Source organism: Microtus oregoni, unplaced genomic scaffold (genome assembly GCF_018167655.1).
Source record: "Microtus oregoni isolate MIOR12 unplaced genomic scaffold, Mior012 000049F_ref0000343, whole genome shotgun sequence".
Classification (NCBI taxonomy): Eukaryota; Metazoa; Chordata; class Mammalia; order Rodentia; family Cricetidae; genus Microtus; species Microtus oregoni.
Window position 1 is genome coordinate 3,096,304 of NW_024543223.1, and position 13,890 is coordinate 3,110,193.

Here is a 13,890-nt window from a genome sequence, read left to right on the forward strand (position 1 = left end):
TGTTTTTGTTTTTCGAGACAGGGTTTCTCTGTGGTTTTGGATTTTTTTTTTAATTAAAGCTTTATTTATTTAGTATGTATACAGTATTCTTCCTGCATGTATTCCTGCAGGCCAGAAGAGGGCGCCAGATCTCATTACAGATGGTTGTGAGCCACCATGTGGTTGCTGGGAATTGAACTCAGGTCCTCTGGAAGAGTAGCCAGTGCTCTTAACCTCTGAGCCATCTCTCCAGCCCCTTCTTTTTTCTTCTTCCTCTTCTTTTTTTTTTTTTCAAGACAGGGTTTCTCTGTAGCTTTGGAGCCTGTCCTGGAACTAGCTCTTGTAGACCAGGCTGGCCTCGAACTCACAGAGATCCACCTGCCTCTGCCTCCTGAGTGCTGGGATTAAAGGTATGTGTCACCCACCACCACCAAGCTCTATATCTATTTTAAGAAAATAAATTGGCTAGGAGGTGGTGGCGCACACCTTTAATTCCAACATTCAGGAGGCAGAGGCAGGCAGATCTCTAAGTTCAAGGCCAGCCTGGTCTACGGAGTGAGTTCCAGGACAGCCAGGGTTTTTACACAGAGAAACCCTGTCTCAAAAAACGAGAAAGAGAGAGAGAGAGAGAAAGAGAGAGAGAGGAAAAAGAGCTAGGTGTGGTAGCGCACACCTTTATTCCCAGAACCCTAGAGGTAGAGACAGGTGAATCTCTGTGAGTTCGAGGCCAGCTTGATCTACATAGTGAGTTCCAGCACAATCAGAGTTACATGGTAAGACCTCATCTCAAAAAACAAAACAAAACAAAACAAAACAAAAACAAACAAAAAAACAAAAAAGGGAACTCGATTGGGAACAATAAGATCCATCATGAAAATGAGAGGACTGTGAGGGTAAAAGGAAAGCAATGTAGCAGGAAACAAGAGGCAAAGTGATTGCTTCTTTCTGAAACCAACTATCTTTGCCAGAAAGCCCAGTACAGGACGACCATCACTATCCAGGACTTGCTAAATGTTGACATTTCAACCCGCATACAATCAGGGACAAGAAGGGAGTCATAAAGAGGGAAGACTCCAGACCGGATCACAATGTCAGAGCTCAGAAACCTAGAGCTTTTAGGAAACCTGCAGCACACAGGTGATCAATTCTCTGTGGATTCAAACAGCCAGAGTCACAGCACCAGGAAAACACAGCCGGACAAGACACTGGAAAAGCTCTTAGAAATGGTCAGCCCAGGAAGCCCTGGAGAAGCAGATGCTCATGCTGGCCAGGTCTGACTCCACTCTGAGCTGGAAGTCAGCCTGGCATCACTCTAGCCCTTCCCATGCATGAAAAGATGGAAAATCTGCAGCTCAACTCATGACTCCACTGTCACTTAATACAGAAACGCTCCATGGAGAAAAAGAGAAAACCAGATCGACCTCACTTTTAAGTGAAGATGCAAAAACAACCAAACCGAAAACAGTGACGTCTGCAGAATCTTGCGTAAGACCGCTTAGAGCAGGGCCATCTCTGCCACCACCTCAGATCACTCCACCAAACATAAGCTTAGAAACTTCAGAGAGACAAATCAATATGCCCCAAAATAGGTTTGATCAACTAGCCATCATTGTTAACAATAAAATTAACAACAACAAAAGCCCTAGAGGTTCCTGCCACGGTTGATGTATGAAATGTCCCTCACGGGTGCATGCATCAAAGGGTCGGCCTGCAGCCGTGGTCCCATTTTGGAACGCGGTCCAGGCATCTAAGAAGGTGGGCCCAGCTGGAGGATGGGTCACCAGGGATGCACCTTGCCCTGGACCCTTCCTGGACCACTTCCTCTCTCCTGGATGCTGTGAGGTGAGAAGCACAGCCGTGCTTCAGCAGAAGACCACAGTGAGGGAAGCAGACAAACTTAGACTTAAACCCTCCACTGTGAGCAAGGCGAACCTGTACCCCTTTTTACCTTTCTTTCGGGTGTGTGTCACGTGACAAAAATTCTGAGACAGCTTGTGTACCCTTGGGTGGCCAGGACAGCGGTGCTGATCACTGCAGCTGCTGTACAGCACTTTCTTAGACTTTCTGGCAAGTGCAGTAGGGTAAAAACAAATGACATGAACATAGAAAGCATAGAGAATAATGATTGCAAATCTAGAAACTCAAATGTTATTATTAAAAAACTAAAACTCAAAGGCCCCTGAGAACACTGCTACCAAGCCTGAAGACCTGAGTTTAAGCCTTGGGATCCACATGAGGGAAGAGGACAGTGCCTCACTCCATAAATTAAAATGAAGTAAAAAGTTTTAATTAAAGAAATAGTTACTGGGGGGCTGGAGAGATGGCTCAGCAGTTAAGAGCACTGCCTGCTCTTCCAAAGGTCCTGAGTTCAATTCCCAGCAACCACATGGTGGCTCACAGCCATCTGTAATGAGATCTGGCGCCCTCTTCTGGCCTGCAGGCATACATGCAGACAGAATACTGAGAATACTGTACACATAATAAATAAAACAATTCTTTAATAAAAAAAAAAGAAATAAAGCCGGGCGGTGGTGGCGCACGCCTTTAATCCCAGCACTCGGGAGGCAGAGGCAGGCGGATCTCTGGGAGTTCGAGGCCAGCCTGGTCTACAAGAGCTAGTTCCAGGACAGGAACCAAAAGCTACGGAGAAACCCTGTCTCGAAAAATCAAAAAAAAAAAAAAAAAAAAAAAGAAATAGTTACTGAATGATAGAGGCACACACATTTAATCCCAGCACTTGGAAAACAGAAGCAGGAAGATGTCTATGAGTTCGAGGCCATCCTGGTCTACAGAGCGAGTTCCCGGACAGCCAGAGATACTCAGAGAAACCCTGTCTTGAAAAAAAGTAATAGTGTACCTTTAGTCCCAGCACTTGGAGTCAGACAGAGGCAGGTGGATCTCTAAGTTCAAGTCTCACCTGGTCTACAGAGCAAGTTTTAGGACAGCCAGAGCTATATCATAAGACCCTACCTTAAGAAAAAAAATTAAAACCATTATGAAATTAATGCTATATATATATATATATATATATATATATATATATATATATTCCTTCTATCAATAAGTACCATCCTGGTTTGCTTTCTGTTGTGATAAATACTATAACCAAAAGCAACTTGGGAAGCAAAGGGTTAATTTCATCTTAGAGTTCATAGTCACGTAGGAAGTCAGGATAGGGATGGGAACCTGGCAGCAGGAACTGGAGCAGAACCACGGAAGAATGCTGCCTACAGGCTTCCTCTCCACGATGGTATCAGCTTGCTTTTGTATACAACCCAGAACGACTTGCCCACACACGTCACTCACTAATAAAGAAAATGCGTGATGGAGACATTTCCTCTGCTGAAATCCCCTGACAGATCACCTTGGACTGTGAAAAGCACAGAGCAAGGAACCCTGCAGCAATGTGCCACTGACAGCATAGACAGAGCAAAGGGCAGCAGAGAGCTAGGACCTGCTACAAACAGCTCAGACAGGCCACGCCCAAAAGGCAAGACCCACTTCTCTCCCTCATGGTTGCTCGGTCCTACAGGTGCATAGCTACCTTGTAAAAATGCCTGTTAGCAGCCCTTGGTTGTGGGGTGGGGGGGGGGCAGAGAGGAAGGCAGCCAGACCACACTCTATAGCAAGGTCACAGAAGTAGCCCTGTGATCAGAACAGCATGGTCTGACTGCTGGGGACAGAAACAACGCCCCACTTGTGAGGAGGTTTCTATTTCAGGAGAGTTAGCAGCAAGCAGTCTTCTCCAGACAAGAAAGCACGTGAAATCCTTTGACAAGAAAGATGGAGATTTGGCATGAGGAGAGCCATGAACCCAGGGCAGGTCACACAGACAGGAAAGCCAAGGAGATCCAGCATGTTCTTGGGAGGCCCTGACTCCCTCCTGGAAAAGGAACAGTGGCTGCTGGTCACATCGGCACCTGAGATTCCATGGATGAATGAACAGGAAAGCCACTAAGTGTCTCTGTCCCTTTTCCATGTTTGCTCCCCACACAGTGGCCCCTGAACATGTATGACTGCTTTCCAGGAACACTGGTAACTGTGTTAAAGAAGTGCCAGGTAGCAGGGCTGGAGAAATGGCTCAGGGTTAAGAACAACAGATGCTCTTCCAAACAACCTGAGTTCAGTTCCCAGCACCGCACACTTGGGCAGCTCACAACTGTCTATAATTTCAGCTCTGGGGAATCTGACAATCTCGTTTGGCTTTTATGGGCACCAGCACACATACACACACACACACACACACACACACACATAAATAAATAAATAAATAAATAAAAACAAAAATAATGGTTTTTCAAAAGAATTTGTGTTGGGGAGATTGCTCAGTTGATGGGGGAGAGTCTTTTGTTTTGTGTTGATTTCATTGGTTAAATAAAGAAACTGCCTTGGCCCTTTAATAGGACAGAAAATTAGGTAGGAGGAGTAAACAGAACAGAATGCTGGGAGAAAGAAGCTGAGTCAGGCAGTCGCCATGATTCTCCCACCCCACACAGATGCAGGTTAAGATCTTTCCTGGTAAGCCACACCTCGTGGGGCTACACAGATTATTAAAAATGGGTTAATCGAAAGCCGGGCGGTGGTGGAGCACGCCTTTAATCCCAGCACTCAGGAGGCAGAGGCAGGCGGATCTCTGGGAGTTCGAGGCCAGCCTGGTCTACAAGAGCTAGTTCCAGGACAGGCTCCAAAACCTCAGAGAAACCCTGTCTCGAAAAACCACAAAAAAAAAATAAAATTAAATTAAAAAAATTTAAAAAAAAAATGGGCTAATCAAGATGTGAGAGTTAGCCAATAAGAGGCTGGAACTAATGGGCCGGGCAGTGTTCAAAAGAATACAGTTTCTGTGTAATTATTTTGGGGCATAAGCTAGCCAGGTGGCTGGGAGCTGGGGCAGCAGGGAAGCGGCCCATCGCTCCTTACAACACTCAGTGGTTAAGAACACTTGCTGCCCTTACAAAAGATTGGGGTTTAAATTCCAGAACTCGTGTTGGGTGGTTCACAACTGCCTGTAACTCTAGCTCCAAGGTATCTGACTCCCTTTCCTGGCCTCCACGAGACTTCACACTCACGTGCACATACTCACACACTGACTACACAAATGCATCATCTTTAAAATTTAAAAAGGGGGGGGGGGGCTACCACATGGCACCAAGTGCTGGCTCATGTTGAGTTCTCTGTAGGAGCCCAGGCCTTTCAGGAGCCTGGGAGCCACGGGGGTCCAGGCTCTGCTACCCACACCCAGACTGCAGACCCCACTCTCCACAAGGGCTTAGGAATGGCAAAGTTGGAGTTAAGACAGTTGAAAAACTTGCTGTGAGGGAAGGCAGTGACGGGCAGGTGATATGGGGGTGACAGACGATAGAGGAAAGGCAGAAGCAGAACGCTTATTAGATAAACTGCAGGATGGCTGCAGCAAGCGAGACAGGAGAGAGACACTGTCGGGCTTTGAGAAAGGCTGTTATTATGGACGGCCCGTCGGGCGGTTTTAGTGTCTCAATGCAATGGAACAGTCACAGTTAGAACTTACTGCGGTTAGCAACATCCTAGCCTTGAGGCAACCACAGTTTTGTCCTGAGGAAAAATGGCTTAAAAATGGCTCACCATCCTAAACCAGCATCCACAAAATGGTGTTTGGTTGTCATAAATAAATACTTCTCAGAGGAATGGAGCAAGTAAATGGCCCTCAATGGATTTCCTGGGGTTTGTCTGAGGCCTGGCTCTCGGGAAAGGTGCTGGAAGAGCTAAAGGTTGAGCTAGGGGAGGCCCTACCGTGGAGGACAGGGTGGGTGGCACCAGGAGCCTGGGCTGCCAGCGTTGGACGACCCCAAAGGCCCCCAGACTTCTGGCGTGGGCAGGGCTTGGCTCCTCAGCCCAATGATGCTTCCAGCTCTGAGCTTCTCTCCTTTCGTGACCTTATCAGCCTTCTGGGATGTGTAAACCATGAGCTAATTGTGTGGGAATGCACTTTCCGCTGGCTGCCCCTTCGGAGCCTGCTGGTCCCCATCAGCACAGTGCTGACCTCCACCTCTGTCCACTCCCAGTTTTCCACTGAGAAGCCCAGGGTTACAGAGCGACAGGCCAGGTGTGACTAGTCACTCGTTACATTCTTCCATGACTGGGGTACAACAGGGTACCTCTGCTCAGAAGGGCCTTCGTCCCTGCTTCGTGCCTGCTTTTGTGGTGAGGAATCAGGGACCCTCAGATCCCTAGGGTAGGGTGGAGCTTTGCCTGGCTAAGTGCCTGTAGCTCAGACAGAGATGCCCTCTTACTTAAGCGGGGACCACAGCGTCACTGTCCAACATCAGTGTGTCTGGACTGGGTCTCGATCCCGGGGATGCTGGGCTCTCTGCTCTGCTGCCCGGACAGGGATCGGGCATTTCCTGCCAAGGTCATGGAAGACCCTCAGCCTGGGCTCGCCCTTTGAACAGGGTGGCCTGGACCCTGCAGAACTAAAAGGGCTGTATTTGCCTCTCTTGTGTGGCTTCCACAGTGACACCAAATTTGGGGGGCAACATGTAGACCTTTTCTAAACCCAGCTGTGCCGTATAAATGCCACCCCTTCACAGTGAGAAACTCAACAGCATGTCAGCACACTTGTAGTCTCAAGGAGAGCCCTCTTTTCACCCCAAGAAGAGACTCCCCACCCGAGCGGCTGCTTCTGCTGTGGTAGGAACATGTGTCCCTACATGTACTGCTGCCATGCATGGTGGTTATCGCCTAGGGGTGGGCCATCCTATCTTGCATCCTATGGTCACCTGCACTGGGATCATGTGATCCAGCTGCCATTCTCTTGTGAGAGGAGGATGTGCTGGCTGGTTTCTGTCAACTCCACACAAACCACAGTCATTTGGGAAGAAGAAACTTTAACTGAGAACACACACACCCACCTACCAGATTGGCCCCATGGGCCAGCCTGTGGTGAGGTTTGTTTACTGCTAATTGATGTGGAGGGTCCAGCTCACTGTGGATAGTACCGTTCTGCGCTGGTGGTCCTGAGAGCTATAATAAAGCAGGCTGAGCAAGCCAGTAAGCAGCAAGCCTTCTGCTTCAGGGCCTGTTTCCAGGTTCCGGCCCTGATTTCCCGAGATGTGGACGTGTAAGTGAAATAAAACGCTTTCCTTCCCAAATTGCTTTTTAGCCATGGTGTTTTATCATAGCAATAGAAAGCCCAATGAATACAGAGGGGAAGGGCTGTGTGGCCTCCACAAAGCCCCCCTCCTCCAATCACTAATTTCTACTGTATGAGGTCAATAGCGGGATGGGGTCGAACAGTAGTGTAGCTACCTGCAAGTTATTCAAGCGCTTACGTGTAACCCCTAGTGAACTTACTGATGCACTGAACTGGGTCTAGATGGAATTCTCTCTTTAGTCTGTCAAGGCCTCCCTATGTGAGTGAATAGGCATCTCTAAGTCTTCCAGGAGACGTGCTGTAACCGAATGCCCGAGCTTGATTACTTAGCAGTAACACAGCTTTTCACAGTGCTAGAGGTAGGAGTCCCAAACACAAGCATCCGCAGGTGGTGCCTCTTTCTTGTGACCGTGGCCTGCACCATGTGTCCTCACTTGGCAGGAGAGACAGCGTGCCCAGTGCTAGGGATCCAGCTCACCCCTTACGTGTGCTTGATGCCGCGCTACCACTGAGCCCTCCTCCCAGCCCCACGGCCTTACTGTATGAACACTAACCCTTTCAGAAGGGAAGCCCTCACCTACTCACCTCTTAACAATAGTAACGTTATAATGAGTTTACCAAGTTATAGAGAAATCCTTTGTTGCTTTCAGTGGCATCGTCAGACCAATGCATTGGCTTAGAGTGAAGCTATGTTGCTACTGAAAATCTTCTGCCCCCCCCCACACCCATAAGCTTCACTGCTAACGCAGCAATCCAAAGCAGACCAATCAAACCGAATTAGAAAAAGTCCAGGTTTAATGGACTCAGTGCTCCCAGATGATTTTCCAGCCCCCCAGAGAAGAGACAGGAAAGGAAAACGAAAAACCACCTGTCTGTTTTCTAAATACCCTGTGGGAGTGGTCTTGAGCATCTGTTGGGGAGGGGGCCGTCATTTGGTGGGCTTTCAGAGAGAGATGGGGGAGGGGGATTGGGGTGGAACTTCCACATCAACATTCCTGACTCCTGGGATGCCAGGAGCTGGGGTGAAGCTTCCACCAAACATCCCAGACCCTTTGGGTATATGGTCGCGGGGGCCGAGGTGAAGCTTGCAGCAGAACAGCTGTGTCATCAAGCAGTGTATCACTGTATCATATGAGCAAAATGCCTGTCTATTGGGGAAACCAGTGTCCCACAGCAGCCCGACAGGATTTCCCCTATAGCTCTGGCTTGCTACAGTTGTTCCTAGTTTATAAATTCTAGTGCTGTTGTCGACTGGGCCTTTCATTATGGCTTCTATTAATGTAAGTATTTGACTCTGAAAGGGTCCCCGAATATTAACTCTTGGCACAACTACCTTGCTGAATTCACTGGGCCTCTCATAGCTTTCCTGGGGCCTACCTGAAGCCTTAACAGGTGTGTTGAGCTTGTGTCGAGGTGTGTAGGTGTGTGTGTGTGTGTGTGTGTGTGTGTGTGTGCGCGCGCGCGCGCGCGTGTGCACACTGAACCTCTCTGGCTAATCACTGCCTGAGACAGGAGACCTGACTACCCAGCACTGGATTTCTCTCTCAATACCACCCAAGCTGGGCTCTGGGCATGGTCCCTGGGGCCTGTGGATGGTGGACTGGCTATGGGTGGACAAGAGACCCCTAGCTGAGTTCCCAGGGAAGAAGCCATACTCCACACATCTGAATGCAGACTATCTGGCTGTGTGAGACCTGGGCACATCAGTACTGCGTGGTGGCACTTCAGCTGGGCCTCTGAAGCTATGCCTAGGGCACGCCTGTGAGCCTGTTTCTCATTTGACAAGAGGTAACTGTTGTGCTAGAGCTGGAGCTTGGGGAAGGCATGGTGCCTGGTACTGGGGTTACAGTGTGTACTGGGAACGGAGACCTAAGTAGGGAGCCAGCACCTAGTACCTACCATCCTGAAGCCTGATCAGAGTAATCCAGTGTCCTCTCATGTCGTGACTGTCTATGTCGTGCTGCTGGGACAGTGGCCTCAGATATGAGGTAGTGGGGCAGGGGGCACAAGCCATCTGGAGTTGCTTGGCCCATCTTTTCCAGGACCAGGCCTTTCTCGCATGACTGTCCTCACTCACTCCGATGCTCCACCCATAGGTGCCTGCCAGGGCCCTTACCGTGCCCCACCCAGCGGTCCTACATGGGCATCTCCCACAGCAAATCTACTTCAGTCCTGAGAGGCAGGGACAACTAGAGACCCTCAGCTCCAATGAGGTGAAGGCTGAGGGCTTGGTGGCCATCGGAAAGCCACACTTGTCTCTTGAGCTCTCCTGCTGATGGCCTCTGGATTCTGCCTCCCCACACCCTGCACCCTGGAGAGGAGCGGCTGGGGAGCAGAAGAGGGAGAGGGAACTGTGGGGCTGCGGCTTGAGGGAGAGCCAGGCCCAGCATGTGGTTTTCATTTTGGGTGTGACTGACTCCTCCAGCCTGGATTCCTCTCCCACACGGGGCTGGGGGCTGCCAGGGTGACCCTGCCTTGCCTGGGGTCAACATAGCTACAAGAAGATGTCCTATGTGCCTCCAAGGGGCCACTGGGCAGTGATGGGACCTTGGCCACCTCTCAAGGCTGTCTCCAGGACCAGAAAGGAGCCTGGTCAGGGCCAGTTGGGGATCACTCATCATGCTCAGGCCCCTTTTCTGGGCTGATTCCTAGGCCTACAGAACTAATGGAACCAGGGGCTGCTGGGCCTTGTGACCTTGCGCTACCCTCTGCTCTGGCTGTGGCCAAAGTCACCTGCCTGGTGAGTGAGGAGGCATAGAGAAAGCCCTTGACCCCACCCTTCCTGTATGTCCATCACTCTTACCACCTGAACTAGCCCCAAGCAGGGAACATTTGTGGTCATACAGACCAGTGTCTTCCCTGCGGGGACTATATCCCGGGAAGAGAGTTCTACAGATAAGGTATATAGAAGAGGAACGAGGGAAAGGTGGGCCACTCAACCACTGGCAAGCATCCCGATTCCCAGGAAAACAAGCCTTTTAGTACCACAGAGGCTACAGGATACCAGTCTGTGGCTTTGTGACAGTTAGGGTCTATGCACTAATCTCTCTGCCCAGAGCCCTGCAGGAGACTGGCCAGGCCAGATAGCCAGTGCCCCAGGAGGGATGTAGTTAGAGTAGACTCCAGTTCAGGCTGGACCCGAGCAAGGGGGTAGCCATGCTAACAGCGGCTTTGGTCAGTAGTGGACGTGTAGGAGGCAGGATGGGACAAGAGTAAGGACACTCATAGGGCAAAGCCGGCCGAGGCTGGACCACCCCCAGGGTGTGGCTACGGAGGGGAGCAGAGGTAAAGTCATCGCACAGGTCCCCTGAGGAGGCCTAGCATGGTCCTATACTGCATCCACCTTGGCCTAGCAGCCATCACTCATACATGCCCAGGAGCCAGGAGCTCTCCCTGTGTCATTAACCAAGCTGGCTGAGCACAAGGATTTTTTTTTTCCTAAGCAATTTCCAGGATTCGACATCTGCTAAAACACTCCCCACTTTTATTGGAAAGCTGGCTTCTGGCCCTGAACCTTAGCTTCCTTGGTCCTGGCTGCCTCTCAGTCACCAGGCCCCAGGGCTAGTGTTGAGGCCTGCTTTCCCTGGTGGGAGGCTGAGCCCTGGAGGGGTGCTCCTCCCCATCCCACATATTCACAGACGGGGATAGGGGTTCTAACAGCTGGCTCCTTGAAACCCCTCTGTGCGTAGCAGGGTGTGCTGGATCGTTTACGTCAACATGACGCAAACTGAAGGCATCTGAGAGGAGGGAACCTCAATTAAGAAAATGCCTCCACAAGGTTCAGTTTTAACCAGGCCTGCAGGGCATTTTCTTAATTAGTGATTGATGGGGGAGGGTCCAGCCCATTGTGGGTGGGGCATCCCTGGGCTGGTAGTCCTGGGTGCTATAAGAAAGCAGGTTGAGCAAGCCATGAGGTGTAAGACAGTAAACAATACTTCTCTATGGCCTCTGCATCAGTTCAGGTCTCCAGGTTCCTGTCATATTTGAGATCCTGTCCTGATTTCCCTCAGTGATGAACTGTGATGTAAAAGCATAAGCCAAATAAACCCTTTCCTCTCCAAGTTGTTTGGGTGTGGTGTTTCATCAGGGCAATAGAAACCATAAGACAGAAATTGGTACCAGGACAGTGTGGTATTGCCGTGACAGACATGACCATGTTGTTTTGGGGAGGATTGGGGAAGGACTTCGGAACTCTGGAAAAGCCATTGTGTTGAGAGTTCAGTGACCTGTTCTGTAGGAGCCCAGAAGATAAGAACGTTGAGAGCAGTGCAGACAATGGAGGCCTGCTTGTGAGGTTTCAGAGGAGAGCAAAGACTCTGCTGGGCCGTTTGTGTGCCGCGTCTGTGGTGTCTGGTCAGCTGGAGCTGAAAACGGTAAGCTGTGATTAACACTAAAGCACAACCTTTGCTTCACTGGGACAATGGATGCTGGTTAGCTGGAGCTACATGTTCTCTGTGAGTAACAAGAGACCAGCATCACCGAGGAGAAATCTTCTGGGAAGTGTTTTCTGAGAGCGCAGAGATGCTGGATTCCAGAAGCAGCCAACGTTGTACCCATGCTGACTGCTGAACTTGGTCATTTGTAAGTCTCCCAGATACTGGTTTTGAAGGCCTGAAGGGGTCAACTGAAGGTCAGGACTAGGAGACGCCAGGAGAGGCCAGTGGAGAAGGTGTACCCTCTGTAGCAGCTGAAGGAAGACCCAGGATTGAAGGGGTCGTGGAGAGAAGTTGAAACTTGGTACCATGCAAAGAGCCAAGGAGAGGCTATTGGTGAAAGAGTAGCCCAGTTGCAGCAGAAGACCCCAGATTTTGGAGATGCCAATACCATGGGACAACCGCCAAGAACAGTAACAGCCATGGTGTAAAGCTGGCCTGAGCCCAGAAGACAATCTGAGTGTGCTGCAAAAGGCAGAGCCAGGAAAATGGCCCAGGCCCTATGGAGGAGTCCAGAAGATTCTGAGTAGATCCGAGATAGTGGATAATTAGAGATTATATTGTTGGAATTTGAGTTTGCTTCGTTCTGATTGCAACTGTGCCCTGGTTCTTCCTCTTGAAATAATAAAGTATTTAACTTATTTTTGACTTTATAACCATAGTTTAGAGATTTGGGATTTTAAAAGAGACCTCGGCCTTTTTTTGAGATTGAACTTTTAAAGTGTTTGAATTTTTAAGACTGTGGGACTCTTAGTTTATAAAATGCCTTCTATTGTGTTGTCCATAATAATGTGCGATCTTGGGGATGAACAAGAAAGAAACAGTGTGGCTGAACAGTGAGGTGTTTGTGCATCTGTCAGGTTGACAAGGGTTCAGCTACACTGAGTAGGTTTATGTCAACTTGACACAAGCTAAAGTCCCCAAGAGAAGGGAACCCCAATTAAGAGAATGCCGCCATAAGATCCATCTGAAGCCTGCAGGGTATTTATTAATAAGTGATTGATGGGAGAGGGCCCAGCCCATTGTGAGTGGTGCCATCCCTGGGCTGGTGGTCCTGGGTTCTGTAAGAAAGCAGGCTGAGTAAGCCATGGGGAGCAAGCCAGTAAGCAGCTCCCCTCCATGGCCTCTACATCAGCTCCTGCCTCCAGTTTCCTGTCCTGTGTGAGTTCCTGTCCTGAATTCCTTCAGTAATGAACAGTGATGTGGAATTTTAAGCTAAATAAACCCCTTCCTCCCCAAGTTGCTTTGGTTTATGGTGTTTTAGCACAGCAATAAAAACCCTAACTAGGCCAGGTGGTGGTGGCACATGCCTTTAATCCCAGAGGCAGGCAGATCTCTATGAGTACAAGGTCAGCTTGGTCCACAGAGTGACTTCCAAGACAGGCAGACTGTTTCACAGAGAAACCCTGTCTCAAAAAAATCAAAACCAAATCAAAACAAAACAAAATGCAAAACTCTAACTTGGACAAAACAGGTTCCTCATAGTCAGCCATGGCTTTGCTTGCTCCAGCTGACCCACCTCCCCAAGATGCACCTAACCTTGGCCAACCCTAGCTCCCAAACTTCTGCCTATCCTCCACTTCCTTGCCTAGCCCCTGGCTCCACCCACTCCTGGCCAGGTGGGGCTAGAATCCTGTGACTTTCCATCTGGTCTGTATTTGCATGCTCCTTGCCCTGGCCATTTCCTTGGAGCCCGTGGGATTCATCTCTAGCCAGTTCTCTTGCCAAGCAGTACCCAAAGGTCAGAGGCCCAGATCACACCAGACATATCACAGGTCAGAGGTGGGCAGGCCAAGGGCAAAGGCAGGAGTGCAGAAGTGCTGGGTGCCACCAAGGTCCTGGAGAACAGCTTCAGGTTGTGTCCTCGAGTAGTCTGAGATGCACAGAGATGCACAGAGCATATGGGATGAGACCCTGCAGAGAGCCCAAGGTGTTTTCAGGATATATTGCCTGGGGTGTCTGGGGGTTCACAGGACAGATGGGAGATAGCAAATTGGGTTGCACTGTCTGGTTCCCAGTGGGCAAGAGTCAGCAATCTTGCCAAGAACACAGCTGAGACCTGTAGGCTAGGAAAGAGCACCTGGGAAGCTGACCTTTCCTTCTGCAGGGCCTCTTCTGGTTTTATGTGATGTTGAGCACTCTGATCAAGGTAAGTGCCCACTCTGGGAGACCTGGGCCAGTGTCCCCATTTGAAGAACCTGCTTTCCGGGGCCCCTTGGCTAAGCCTGAATCCAGGGTGCAAGGGTCAAGTCAGGCCCAGGATGGATAATGGGTGATGGGCAATGGGTAGAGGATGGGGGCAAAGCAAGACCAGGAGGGGTTAAAAAGCCTCTGATCTTACTCAGTGTG